The sequence below is a fragment of the Lepidochelys kempii genome, chromosome 2 (genome assembly GCF_965140265.1).
Source record: "Lepidochelys kempii isolate rLepKem1 chromosome 2, rLepKem1.hap2, whole genome shotgun sequence".
Lineage (NCBI taxonomy): Eukaryota > Metazoa > Chordata > Testudines > Cheloniidae > Lepidochelys > Lepidochelys kempii.
Window position 1 is genome coordinate 69,879,388 of NC_133257.1, and position 15,050 is coordinate 69,894,437.

The 15,050-nt window shown below is 42.3% G+C and overlaps 1 long non-coding RNA gene across 1 annotated transcript in view; it reads right to left on the reverse strand.

The window, feature by feature from the left end:
* LOC140906712 (uncharacterized) overlaps positions 1–14,660 on the reverse strand; it is a 28,237-nt gene extending 13,577 nt beyond the window's left edge. Inside the window, exons 1-2 of the long non-coding RNA XR_012157215.1 lie at positions 11,841–14,660; positions 2,928–3,064 (exon numbers count right to left, since the gene is read on the reverse strand). This is a non-coding gene — a long non-coding RNA (uncharacterized lncRNA). The remainder of the gene's footprint in view (positions 1–2,927; positions 3,065–11,840) is intronic.
* Between the last annotated feature and the right edge of the window lie 390 nt (positions 14,661–15,050).

Consider the following 15,050-nt stretch of genomic DNA (forward strand, 5'->3'; position numbering starts at 1 on the left):
CAAAAATGCAAACAGACACAAAGTTTGGCTCCAGATCCAAACTTCCCTAAGATCAGATCTGTAGTGTAATCCTGACCGCACTGAACTTCAATGGAGCCAGGATTTCACCTGTGGAGTTTAGTTCAGGATCTTCTCTACTATCAACAGAGCTTCACTAAATCCAAGCTCACAGCAAGCAGATTCAGCTGCTTAAGAATGATGGCAAAACTACTGATAGGTAATTTCCTTCCAACTGTTATTCTGTAATGAATTGAAACGACACTTGCATACAACAGAGCTTTAGTGCAGTTTCCCTTCAGGAAAAAATACAGTGGTGCCTAGGTATAAATGATGAGCACATCACAAATGCCTCCCCATGTTATGGATGGATTTGACACTGCTGTAGCTGCAGCTTTCATCCACAGAAGCAGCAAGTTACAAGACAGCTGTGCTTAATAGTTAATACTGTTGACCTAAACAACAACATGAACTACCTTTCTTTGCTACTGTGGGGGGGACAGGGAAAGGAACAATACTACTGGCTTGAACGAAAGGAGCTGATTTTTGAACACTTCTCTTGGAAGCTGGGAGATTGATTTTCCTGTTTCACTGGTGACCTCTCCCAATACATACATTTATTAAATTTCCATGTATTGTTGTTGATTGTATGTGCAGTAGCCTCCAGTTTATCTGTGCATAGAAAATACCATGCTGCCAACAGAGAAGCCTGAAGACCAATTTTGATTCTGTACACTGGTTTTTGCAGTAATTTCATATTATTCATGTGATGCAAACCATATGCTATGATTTGGGCTTTCATTTTTATGCAAATGACATTCCAAAATATTTATCCTTTTAAACTCCATAGAGCAGTTTTGGACAGTTAGAAAAGGTCTTGCCTTAATCCAGACATGCCTGAACTGCTGTTTATTAGCACAAGCTAAAAGGGAGCGGTACAAATGTACATGTCAGTATGCTGCCCTTTGGTGAAATAGATCCCTTGACCAACAGAACCCAGAGATCTGTCCAGTCCCATAACGTGTCACCTTAGGACAGCTTTTTTTGTTCATACCATTACAATTAGCCCTAACAGACCAAATACTTAGCGTAAGTTCATAGATTTCAATAAAGTGAGACTAGGAATGAGTTTGGTATGGTAGCGGAAACTTCCAATGCTCCTACATACCCCTTATATTAGGTTCAGAATGAGGCAACTTAGGCTTCTTAAAATAACCAGATTTGCCACATGTAACTCCTGCACTACAGTCACAGCTCTGACTACATGGCTATGAATATCCCCCTGTAGCAATTCTGGTTTGTAGTAGCCCGTTGCACATACACCAAAGGAGAAATAGGACTCCGTAACTTCCCCTCCCCCCTGAAACTTTTCCTTTATGTTCCCATTTAATTTTTAAACTCAAACCAACACCCTGCCAAGATATCTTATAGCCCTGCCTCTATTTTGCCATGACCTGAGAGATTCTCAAAAGTTGGTCCTTTAAAAAAAAAAAAACAACCTCTAATTAGTTCAAGTAAAGACTTCACCTACTACTTTACTGAGTTCTTTTTGCTCTTGTTCATATATAAACCCTTCCTTAAGCTACCACTATTCCTATTTAACTTCTCCAGTCAAGTATTTAAGATTGTCTAACTGCTCCCAACATGGCGTTTACCCCTGTTAAACAGGCCTTCTGTACTACTTGAGTGCTGTTGCCAGTAAATTATATGAGGGACAGAATGCAGGCGGGGTCCTTCTAATGGAAATGCAGTGAAATACATCAACAAAGGGAAAGAAAGCTTTGATCAGGCATTTGTTTATTTCATACTGACAATGGCCTTGATCATAAGTCGTGTTCCAGCCTCCTTGCACCATACTGTTGGTGCACTGTTCTGTCCCCTGGATGATCTCTCCTATGCAGAGGATCCTCAGGTGCCATAGAGTTGCCATAATAACTCCCATACACACTCCTCTCCCAGCTGCTAGCACAGAGGGGGGTTGGCTGAGGAACAGGGTGGCTAAGACTCAGCTCTTCCATAGCAGTTTCCCAGCAGCCTTAATAGCCCCTTGGAGGTGGTGAAAGCCTTCAGGTTGCTCTAATCTGCACTGAGGAGCCAGCCCATAGCAGATTAGATAGAGAATTGAGGGCAGCACAAAGGTCACCTTTGTTTCCAACTCCACAACACCACCACCTGCTTCTTGGCTGATGCGAGGTTCCAGACCAATGGGTTCAATACAATAACAGAAAATAGATAGCTCCTATCCTGAAATGGTTAGGGTCCCTCCTCATCTCCACACCACCCCTTCCCCAAAGAAGAGTTCTCTCAGGAGACTTCCCAACATAGCATTTTTAAAAAAGTTTTCCTTTTGTTTCGGTTTATAGCTTTGCTGTGGTAGCTTTTTTTATTTTTTGGTGCTTTTGTTGGGTTGTATTGTGTAAGGTGCCTTGGGATACTTGCATCCTGTATATTGTATGGCATTGTGTTGAATAGGAGGTGCAAAAACTTAAACGCAGGTCTCCTCCTATCCTAATATGCTTTTTCTTTTGCAAGTTTTCCTGGAAGTTGTGTGTGAGGAGGGAAGGGGAGAGGTAGATTATAGCTTGGCTGAGACTGCAGGATGCTGAATCAGCTGCTGCTGCTGCCGCCTTACATTTGCCTCTTTTCAAATAAGGGGTAAAATTTTCAAGTGCCTACATGATTTAGAAGCCTCAGTCACACTTTGAAAAATGACAAAGGCACCAGTCATTTTTGAAAATCGAACTTTCCCTTCTGGGGCTTCAGGCTCATATTAACATGCTGCAAGGTAACATAATGCTTATTACCACTTATGCCATCCACAGAGCAATTTCCCCACTCCCAGACCTTCCCTTCATTGAGAGGTTGAAGAAAAACACAGCAGAAAAATCAAACTCAACATCCCACAAAAAAGCTGTGATAAAGTGACTTACTAGGCAGCACAGTCCCTCATGGCAGGGCACGGTGTAGTCTCCTCAGGTGCCCCTCATGCTGACAGCCGCTGCAGTCCTGTGGCGGTCTACTTGTGTGTCTCAACCCTCTGGCTGGGTGACATATGGTTCCACTCCTCCTTGAGTGGACAAAGTGCTATTATAGTTCAGCAGCTTCCCACCAGGTCTTCAGTCTGACTTCAGACTTATTCGCCCTTTCCAGCTCTTATCTATGGGGCCTTGGTGCCCTTTGTCAATGGGCTGGTAGGGGACCCAGGCCTTCTCACTATTCTGGGCTCCAGCCCAGGGACCCTGTAATAGAACAACTAAGGTCTGTCTGCTCAGACCCACCATTTCCTCCCTGGGCTACCCCCTACTGTGGCCTACCTCTAGGCCTTTCCACCCATGGGCACTCTGCAGATCCTAAAAGAAAAAACTCCATAGCCCCAGGGAACAAAGCACTTGTAAAAGTCCAATGCCAGGCCTAGGTAGGCTCTGGTGTCTAGCAATCTTGGGTTAGCCTCTGATCCCAGCCAATCTTTCTTTCAGGGAGCCCCAGGACAGGCCCTAATCTCAGCCAGGCCTTCTTTCAAGGGGCCAGCACAATGTTTCTCTCCTCATCAGCCCTATGCTGAGCTGGGCTTTTCCCCGTGTAGCCCTTCCCTCCAGCCTTGACATGTCTCCCAGGTGAAGTGGGGCAGCATTCATGGAGCACAAAGGCTCCTAATAACCCCTTCCTGCTAAGTTTCCATCATATGGGCCTTTTGCAAGAATCACTCTATTTTGAGGTTTTAGACCAATCCAAAATACCATGAAAATAAGCTGACCATTTTTGTAAAAACCAAGAGGGACAGAAAAAGTTCAAACTTTTTCAACCATAAGTAGAAATTTTGGTTTGTATTTATGTTATAGGGATTGGCTAAGTTTGAGACAATTCTTATTTTATCCAGACTCCACACCTAATAAAGGTAACAGTGCTTTCAAGTTAAAAATCAAATTGCAGACCCTGCATGGTTTCTGAATTTTAGTGTTCTGGAAGTGGGCTGTAGCCCACAAAAGCTTATGCTCAAATGTGTTAGTCTCTAAGGTGCCACAAGTACTCCTATTCTTTTTGCAAATGTTGTCTATTATTAGACATAGTCTTTCACTACATGAACCAGCAGGGATTGGGAGTGCTGTAGAGGCACCATACTCAGGCCCTAAAAGGAAAGAAGAGTCTCATGTCACTCAGCAGCCAGCAGCTAACTTTTGGTCAATAAGGGCATGATCCTGTGACGTGCTATGTGCCTCATGCAAGGTCCTCTGCATACTCCCTGCCAATTCACTTTGATGGAAATCAAAGATGCTCATAACCTCTCAGCAGAGGCTCACTGCTCTGCAGAATTACACTCTCAAGAAAGAGGTTCATCCAACTGTCCTTAGAAGACTAACTATCCTGATGGTGTATAAAACCATGGCACATATGCAGGGGACAATGGGATGGAGGTGAGGGGAGTTCACTGGGAAACCTACCAGGGAGATGACAAGCATGTGAAAGAAATTTGAGGGGAGAGGAATTATTGCTAATCTGATATTTTTCATTACTTTGCAGAAATATTCAGGTACTGAAAATGAGGCTAATGGTCTAATCCAACTAAGCCCCTAGGCCTTTAAAGCTGTCATGTGCCCTCTTAAGAGGTTTCTAATTCTAATTCTTCCTACACTGTTCAGTTAGATGGAGTTCCTTATAACTTCCTCATTAACATCGAGAGCTGTGATTATACAGTGGCGTTACCATGGGCTTCAAAGCCATGAAGCCTAAATATAATCTTACAGTACCTTGTTAGAATACAAAGCACATCCTCCAATGCATTTTTTTTTGTTTGCATAATATGCAGTACAATAATGGCTCACTTGACCTTTGCTCCCTGTATAGCTCATTTTAACATTGTCTGAAGAGCACACAGTTTGCATTTTGCAGGGCACAGGTGCTAGGTTCCACACTGGACATTGAGCCTCAGTCCTGGCAGTTTAGTGCAGCACTTTCCCCCCCACCTACACCCCTCCCAGCAGCAGCTGCACTCAGGGGACCGCTTTTGTGGACCACCAGGAATTTCCTGTGATAGAATATCAGAAACCTACTGGTGACTAGTAGGAGGTGACTTCACAGGGCAAAAGTTCCCTTTCCACAATAAACATGTTCAGTGTTGCTGTGTAGATTTCCTACACCAATAAGCAACTTGTCATCTTGACACAGAATGGCTCAGGAAAGGAACTACAGCCATTTATAAGAATTTAATCACCCTGAAAAGTTAAGTTGTCGCTCAGCTGCAGTTATATTAATAATCTCCCCGAGAAATAGAAGAATTCACATACCAGCTATAACATTAAAACAAACATTGACTGAAGAGACAATAAAAGCAAGAAAATGTACATTTAAGGATTAATTGGACCTTATGTTTACTAGTAGCTACGGGCACAATGGACACAGTCAGGAGTTATTAGGGTGTCACCCATTTTGCCTAGGTCCTGTACTGGGAACACCGTAAAGTTTCCTTGCGAATGTATGAATTTTCCTAGAAATGAAGGGTTAGAGCTTTATTCAGGGCCAGCTGAGACAAGATACTTGGTATGAAGACAAACAGTGGCTCTCGCATCACCCCCATATCATTGGCTTGTCATGGGGTCCACTCACTGCTAGGGCACCTCCTCCTAGCTGCTCTGGGGAATAGCACTGCTGCATCTGACACCCTTTCCCATCTCTCATTTGCACACCCTGCAGCCTCTCTCTCTCTGCAACTCAGGAAACTTTCTCTCCCTTCATGACTCAGTAGCTCTATCTCCATGACTTGGCCCTCAGGCCAGGTCACTATGTGTTTTTCCCCTCCTGGGTGGGGGGGGGGGGTCCAAAGTCCTCACCATCCCATGAAGACTTCAAATCCACTGCTTTGACTGCACCACTTCTTCAGTGGCTGGCAGGGAAACCCAGGCCTGCCGTCTACTCCAGGTTCCAGCTCAGGGACCCTCTAATCAGCAGCCAAGGTCTGCAACATCCCACCTTGCTGCTGTTTCCCTGAGCCTTTTCCTACTCCATTTCCCTCAGGCTTCTGCTCCACCCCTCTTCTGGATAAACCCTTTGTGATGCTCTGTACCTCGGGGGAAACACCCAGCACCACCATGTCCATCCTTATAAAATGATTGTGTGGTATCCAATGCAAAGTTTGTGATGTTGGGTGTCTTCGGAAGGCTCATGATGCACTGAGCATGGTTGTTATAATAAGATTATAATTTCATGTATATAGTTATGAGGCTGAAAATGTATCCTCATGGCTTAAAGCAAGCCCAGGCGAAAACTCTTCAAGAGCAGAGAGACAGTTCACACCTCATCAGGGCATGTATGGGACAAACCCAGCCCACCCTCACAGGAACAAAGAACGCTGGCCTAGGCAACAACAGAAGGATCTGTTAGATTCTCGAATGAGTCACCCCCCCTTCCTTTTGTCAGTTTGGAACTGCAATCAGGTAATAATCACCTGACTCTGAAGGTGAGGTGGGGGTGCGGGGGCAAAGCCAAGAGGAAAGAAAGGACATTATAAAAGGGAGAGACATTTGCCATGCTCTCTCTCTCTCGCACTTACATCTACAGACACCACACCAAGCCACTGAAGCACTGATCAAAGGGGAGAGCTTGGCTGAAAAGCAAGCAGCCAGCCTGTGGTAAGAAGCATCTAAGTTTGTAAGGGCACTGAAAGTGTTAAGATCAGCTTAGAATGCGTTTTGCTTTTATTTCATTTGACCAAATCTGACTTGTTAATGTTTTGACTTATAATCACTTAAAATCTATCTTTATAGTTAATAAATCTGTTTGTTTATTCTACCTGAAGCAGTGCATTTGGTTTGAAGCATGACAGAGACTCCCCTTGGGATAACAAGCTTGGTGCATATCAATTTCTTTGTTAAACTGATAAGCTTGCAGTGTCCAGCAGGCATAACTGGACACTGCAAGGCAGAGTTCCTTGGGTTGTTTCTGGGACCGGAGATATTAGCTAGTGTCATTCGGTTGCACAATCCTAGGAGCAGCTTACATGCCAGAGGCTGTGCGTGAACAGCCCAGGAGTGGGGGTTCTCACAGCAGAGCAGGGTAAGGCCAGCTCCCAGAGTCAAGGATTGGAGTGACCTAGCAGATCATCAGTCCAGATAACACCACAGCAGAACATCAAACCCTTCCCTCAGGGCCTGGATCCCCAGGATTTCCACTGAGTTTCCTCCTTTCCCTCTCTCATACCCAGAGTGACTGCAGCCTTCTTCTACTGCTAACTGCCTGGCTTTAACCCAGCCTGGTCTGCGGCTTTTTATCTGGGTTCCATTTCAGTTAGGGATTGCTTAGGCCACCTAATTCCCCTCAGATATGGCCTATCAGCCTCATTAACGCTTTCAGGTGAGGTGTGGAGTGAACACTCCTCACAAGGCCCTATAAAGGAAGTGTTGTAACAGAGGATACTAGGTTTGTTAAGGTAATGTGCAACTGGGCAGAGTGCAGTTGAGTTTGCAGACTGAAATAGCTTTGGGCAAACAGCATATTTATTTCCTGTGGAAAATATATCTATTAAGATGGAGACTAGCCATGGCTGAGCCTAAAGAGGTAAAGCTGCAGAAAATGATATGCTGCTCCTCAACTAGCAAAAGGCAACCCAGTCAAACCCCAGTGTAGGAATCAAAGTTATTGGATAGCAAAATTAACCTATGGGCCCAGAATCTTGGCTGTGTCCAAGCTCAACTTGGTACAGTCCAGGGCAGGGGGAAGAGATTGTTTTAAGGCAACTTTGAGCTCCTCAGATACCCAGGACTGACAGGGTGCCATTGTACCCTAAGCAAAATGTAGAGCTGATCACCAGCTAGAGATTCCCCACTCTGAGGGACTCCTGGTTAAGCCATCTTTCCAGCCCCCTTTGTATTGCTGGGCAGGGCTCAGAATGTATCCCATGATATTTCCATCCTGAAAATGCATAATCATTCTTAGCTGAGGCATTATTCAGGTGCCCATCACCGTAGCTAGTCACCCAAACCCAGTGCACGCACAGCTCTCTCACACACATCCATTCTGGCACCCTGACTACTAGCCCTGGGGCCTGAAAAAACAGAACATGTGTAGGAACACACAGCAGCATTAGGGATGAGCGACGCTGCACTCATTTGCCATCAGCAAAGTGCTACCGTAGTTCATTCTCAGTTATGTCCCAACTACACCCCAAGAAACACTCCAGACACTTTATTGTCCCCCCACACCATTCTCCAGCAACCCACCTCACCCCAGTGACCAGTCAAGTTGCAGTGGGGGAGGTTTAGATTGGATATTAGGAAAAACTTTTTCACTAAGAGGGTGGTGAAACACTGGAATGCGTTACCTAGGGAGGTGGTAGAATCTCCTTCCTTAGAGGTTTTTAAGGTCAGGCTTGACAAAGCCCTGGCTGGGATGATTTAACTGGGAATTGGTCCTGCTTTGAGCAGGGGGTTGGACTAGATGACCTTCTGGGGTCCCTTCCAACCCTGATATTCTATGTCATCATCCCCTTGTCATTGACCAGCGCACTCCAACCTCTCTATTTTTGTGCTTAGGTGTGTGACCCTGTGGAGCCAGCACTCTTTAGGAGTCGAGTCCCATAGCTATGCCAGAGTTATAGGAAATAGCTTTGCTTTTGTTTTGAAAAAGTGATGGGTTGCTTCTCTTCACATAAAGTTTTTCAAAACACTTCAGAGAACTTGTGGACAGCATGATTTCTACAGCAGAGGTGTAGAACATCTTTGGAGGGTTCAATATAAAGAAATACAGCAAGGTGGATGCAATAACCAATTAATCTTGCACTGAAGTCGTGGGCTATTCTCCCCTCAGTGTATTAACCAAACTCAGAGTAATGGGAGTAACATGCACATACTGAGGGGAAAGTAAACCCATCTGTCAAGAATATTCTTTGTGACTAAATTGAGATTTTTATGTTTCTCTCGCTGACTTAACTGTGCATTGGTTACTGTGTACTTAGGAGGAAGGAACCAGTTTGGTTGGCTTTTTTCTGTTTCACAGCAAGCAGAACACTGTATTCCTTTTCTATGGACCGTGACATCTCATGACATTTTAAAAACTCTATTCAAATTGCAGGACAGCCATATTTTACACTCAGCAGGAGACTCTAGGAAAACCTGTGAGGCCAGGGTTATTCTGACTCTGGACAGGTTGTCAAATTGGGTGCTAGGAACAAAGATTAGGACATTCTCTGCCAATTCATATGATCCTGAAACAAGTAAGAAGCCAGAAGGTTGCTTCAGCCAGGATTTTCCTTATTTTACAGGAGACATTTTTCAAGGAGAGATTTCCATCCATGAGTCATTTAATTTGCACTGGTATTTTTGTTATTAATCTCCATCTGTTTTCATATAGCATGGCTTTATTATTATGTGATATGATGAAGTTGATGAAATCCTTTTGATTAATTCTCTGAGCAGATTTTGATCTTCCTTGACCATATTGGAACTGAGCTGAGAGAACTCAACTGAGGCCAGGTTCACTGATATTTGGGAAATTTTCTTCAAACTTGGACCATTTCTCAGATGAACCTCTGCTGATTTATGGATTTTAAATCAACACCACATTAAACCCTGACTAGAAACCAGGCAGAACTCAGCAATATTGAGAGAGCTTGGGGGTTTGTTTTCTTCAGTCTTATTAAACATGTAAGTGTAGTCTAATAGAACTGCATGGCCCTTTTCAGGAAGATAATGATTTCACTGACAATGGTATAAATCCATAGTATCTCCTTAATCTGAATTTAATGCACTATAATGGAAAGCAACTTATGCCACCCTCTCAGAGTGTGTAGTGCCTACTCCTTTCCATGCCCCCCTAGTTCTGCTGTCCAGCAGAGGGGAAGTGGTGGCATGCTCATAGCCCTACTTTCTTCCACCCCTCCATACTCCCTTTTATGTAGCTAGAAGCTCTAGTCTGCAACTGTCCTGGCATAAAGGTGGTCACAGAGATTGCAATTGGGCAGATCCTTGTGCCCTCCCATGTTTGCCCCCCAAAGCTAGACATGGGTTGTGGACAATCTGGCCCTTTGGGTGTATTTAATGGCAAGTCAGTTTCTTGCTGATGTTGCTGTTCATGATGGTTTGGGGTATGCACTATCGGTATGAAATAAATGAGTCCTACCTTTGCTATTTATTTCAGTTCAGCATTTTAGATTCTTAAGGCTGGAAGGGACCTCTGGGGTCATCTAGTCCTTCCCTGCATTGCTATAAGATGGGTTCTCTCTCCCATTCATAAGGCATAAGCAGGCACTGAGCTCCCCAGGGTTTTTTTCCTTTTCAAGTCAGTCACACTAATCAGTCTAGTCTTCATGGCAGTGTGAAGGAAGAATTCCTGCCTCCTAATATGAGAATACAACCTTACATTTCCAAACCACCCTAAAACAATTTCTATTGAAAAGTCTAAATCAAGCTTAAGGGAAAAAAATCAAGAGCTCATGCAGTAAATATGCAGTCACAGTGTCATAGGTTAGTCAATGCATACCTCTATTGCCCCGCTCCAAACCAGACATTGTCTGAAAGTGCACAGCATTGCATGCATGATTTTGAAGAGAGCATCTTTGGCCTTGCACTTTGGCTAGCAAGTGCTTTTACTCAGCCAGAAGTGGAACAAATCTATATTTGTCCATGCAATGTACACTCAGCACCTATCATGGTATCTCTAGGCATACAAACAAAAGTGAGAACAAAAACCTAATACAGATCTTGCTTTGGAACTCTCTCTTAAAAAGTTAGTAAACTACCTGGCACTGTTATCAGTGGAAGGTTTCCTTTGATCAAAGGTTTCTTTGATCAGAAAACACTTAATTGTACCAAAAACTGAGATGCCAGCTGTGATCAGCTCTTGCACAAGTAGTTGTTCTCCATTAGACTTGCCTACAATTTTAGCCATAGTCAGAACATCTCCTAGTGCTGCTAATGATGAAGTTTCACGAAGGGAATTTTGAGGACCTTGCTGCACTTTCTTGAATAAAATGGAAAACGTGTATGGCACGCTTCTCTTCTAACATACATGTCCCAGTATGCGGTTTTCAGAGAGGTAGTAAAGCTAACTAACGATGACCACCATCCAGAATGCAGAATACAAATCTTCTAGACCTCCACCCCCAAAAAGAGCTAGAACTAGATTGAGTATACCTTTATAATGGACTCAAAGCAAAACCCCAAATTCAAAACTCATCAAGCTTGGAGAAAGCTCAGATCTAGAAACGGTCTTCACAACCCAGTCCCATCTCTGCTGTGATGTATTATAAAGAGTGAGCAGATGCCTCACTATCTTTTCTGTAATGGAAGTATGGACAAGACTCTTCCCAAAACCTGCCTAACCTCATAAATATAAAGGTAAAATACTTATGTGCTAGATAAGTACAGCCACAAACAGTTGTGCCACTGGAGATCATGGAAATGGCTCTGCAGCATATGGAACCAGGCAGCACAGTGGCCCATCACAATTAATTGATTTTGGGGTGGAAAGGAAAAAAAATAAAACAGCACAGTTACATATTTTTCCTCCGCAGTGATCTCCTTGTACTACCTCTTCTTGTCAAGTGTCAGTGAAGTGTTTTCTCTTAAGTTTTCAGTGGTGGAAGTGAACATGCAAATGTCACTCTACTGTGTACCATTTGGATCACATTGTCCGATTACTCGATACCTATGGTCTGTTTGCCCTATACCCAAGGTGGTTGGGTATTTCATTTTCACCTGGGAGACTGGGTCTCAGCCAGTACATTGTAATTAAGAATCATTCTTGATTTTGTTAGGTAATGAATCAATGACATACAGCTGACTCCCTCCAGAACTACACATACAAATTAAAGGCTAACTTGTGTTATCTTTACTCCCAGTGAGCAGTAAACTTACTTTGCAAGTAGCCTCAATGGGACTATTAGTGGAGTAATGTACTAAACAAGAATAAGGGTGGCATAATCTGGCCCAAAAACAGTTGTCAACTGTGGAATCCCATTATACAAGGTTGATAAAATTTCCTCCATCATATAATCTATAAAGAGAAGAGGAAGGAAATGCATCTTTACTAAGGACCTTGGTGTATTATCTTAATAGTATTTTTTTTCTAAGGACTAAAAAGGTTCACTCACCATTTAATTAGTTCATTGTAATTAAAGTAGTTATCTTATCATTTTTGACTGTTCAGATATCCTCAGTGATTACAATTCTTAAACACAAGGAAATACAGTGGTAGTTTACTGCAGTTAAATTCCCATTTATTCAGTATTATCTGTTAGAACCTCTCCCAGAAAGCTTATTTTCCTCATTAATCTCCATATCTGACTGAAAATGTTAAACTGTCATTGTTAATCGAAACACTATTTTTGGGCAGGGGTGTTAAATGATGTTTGCTGAAAAATAGAATTTGGGTTGTTTTTGTTTGTTTGAACTAGACCTGCAACATATTTTAGTGTTTTTCCCATTCATAGCAATTTTTAATTAGGTTAAATACTTCATCAAAAACTAAAATAAATGCTTACCAGCATAGCTAAAAGGTAAGAACAATAACAATTCCAGACTTTATGGATCAACTAGAAAGAGCCTGGCATAACATCTCCCCCTAGTGTTCTTAATGTATTTTTTCCAATTTGAAAACATTTTCTTTTTCGAGATCATGATGTACAGATGTTTTTTCAACACTTTACCCATAATTCCTGCTCTGTATAAATGTATAATTTGTATGTATGTCTCCTGCAGTGTACTTTAACAGAAGTTTATTTCAAAGAAAGTACTGCAATCTGTCTGCCAAACTATCAAACTTTTTACATACAAATTACCTCTGAAACAATATCATTGGGTTTCACCTGTTAGAGTTCAGAGAGAGGCTTCTCATACTGACTATAAACAGCATGGTTTCACATCATTTACAAACACAACCATAAGTTGGAAATTCCTCCTACCTACAGCTCTATCCTTACGTCTTGCCATTCTCAACCTTCGTTGTCTGTGGAAGATGGCCAGTTCTTCATAAGTTCCTCAGGAGGCAGCCAGCTGGTCCACCAGCCTCTGTTGTTTAGTCCACCAAACTAGGCTTACTCTTAAGTGCACAGAAAAGATGTTGGGAAGTGGGTGACCGACCAGCCCACCCCTTTCTACAGAAGTGAAACAAATTGCTTCATTGGGTTCTCCTGTTCCTTCTGTTTAGCAAGTTTACCTCCTAATTTACTGATAAATCACAGAGGCAGGTGCATTTTGTTAACTCCAGCAAGAGTAGAAGAGGAGTGAGATCCTCTCTCTAAGGCAAATGGAAGCAAAGACAGAAGAGATCCTGCAGGATAACCCTCAGAGTATCTAAGTTTGGGGCAAAAGCTTAGGCTGAAGTTTATGTTCTATTATTGTTATTTGAGTCACTGAAAATCAAAGCCCAGGAAAGGGTAAGTTTGAACTATATCCAGTGAGAATACCCCCTTCAGAGAAGGCTGGGACTTCACCTGCTTTCAAAGATGCTCACTCAGAATAGGAGCAACCAACAAACTCTCATGTTCTCTGTATCAATTGTGATCAACAGCTACATATACAAAAACTCTATCCCGTGCCAGAGTGTGACTATGGTTGGGGAGGTATGTGGTCTTGCTGTGGTCACTGGGTCAAGGGCTCTCACTGGGTGTACTGTACTTGTGCAGCTAGACAAGAGAATGGTATCCAATCTAATGGTTTCAGGTATGGCCAGACATTAGTGTGGGAGGGCTTAGTCAGAGATGATCTACTGAATGGGTTCTGATGACTAAAGTTCACTTGTGTCCAATGGGAATCTCAAATGAAGGGGTCAGATAGACCAGCTCCTGGTAGGGGTGCTCCATTAATTACTCTGGATAGTTGAATTGGGAAGATGGGTACTTTTCTAATTCCACTGACTAGATAATCTCAGAAGTATTCTGCTAAAGACAGTGGGGTATTTTATTCTTATAGGACCTTTGCATTTTCTCCCCTTTGGTAGGAGTTTGCCCACTTGTGGTAATATTTTTAAGTTAAATGCTCATCAAAAACTGTTGAAGAATGAAGTCAGTCATTCTGATCCCCTTCCTTCAGTATCACTCTACTGCAGAAATTCAAGTGTACTCCATTTTAGATTTTAAATTTTGTTGTGGTTCTGAATCTGGTAAAGTGATCTTTCCATTCTAGCCATTCTGTGGGTTTAATCAGTTTTGTGCAGAGATGAAATCAGGCAGGTTCAAAATTAGTCAACTTCTGATACAGTAATGCAACAAAAGTAAAGAATCACGTAAAGTGTTGCTTTCTTTTAACACTAAAGGAGGAATTTTAGTGGAGTAACTATATTTTAGTAGAGTAACAATATTACTTGTAAAGTCTCTCTCTCTCTCTCTGTGTCAGAATAGTATTTCAGCCTAGAACTTGAGATCTCTTTCTGCCTGGACTCCTACTAGAGTTTTAAAGAAACACTACAAATCTTTACAATGAAAGTATCATCATTTGGTAAGATGGATAAAGCCCAAGTAAATATATAATGATGAATAATCATGCTAAGAGGGACTAAAAGTTCAAACAGCCCCTTTTCAACTCTAACTCATATGACTCCTTAATTTTAGTTAGAAACAAAGCCCCAGCAGTTTATATATGATGCATTTAGAAATATATATAAAAAAGAATTGCATGAATAAAATACAAATAATACTATCAGAATTTGAGTGAATAGTTGGAACTGTCCCCCACCCCCCGCCCCACCCAATAAATTAGGATAATATAGTCAGTTAGGGCCATATCCTACATTCCTGGCTTGCTCAAAACTCTCATTAAAGCCATTTTGAAGCTTTGGGTGCACAAGGAAATCAGGAAAAAGACCAAATATGGGTTCCTGCTGTTGCAAGCCCTAATATTTTTGGCCCAATAGTGCATGCAAAACTCCCATTGATATTGATATATTTTAGAAACTGCAAGATCAGACTTTTTCTTTGTATGGGTTTAGCTTGATATTGCATTGATTATGAAGAATATTGGCAGAAAATATTTTGAGCTAATTACCTAACTCCAGTATCTCTTTCTCAAATGAAATAATGGGATTATATTAGTCTGTAAATTTTGCCATCCTAACTCCTGACACAGTGT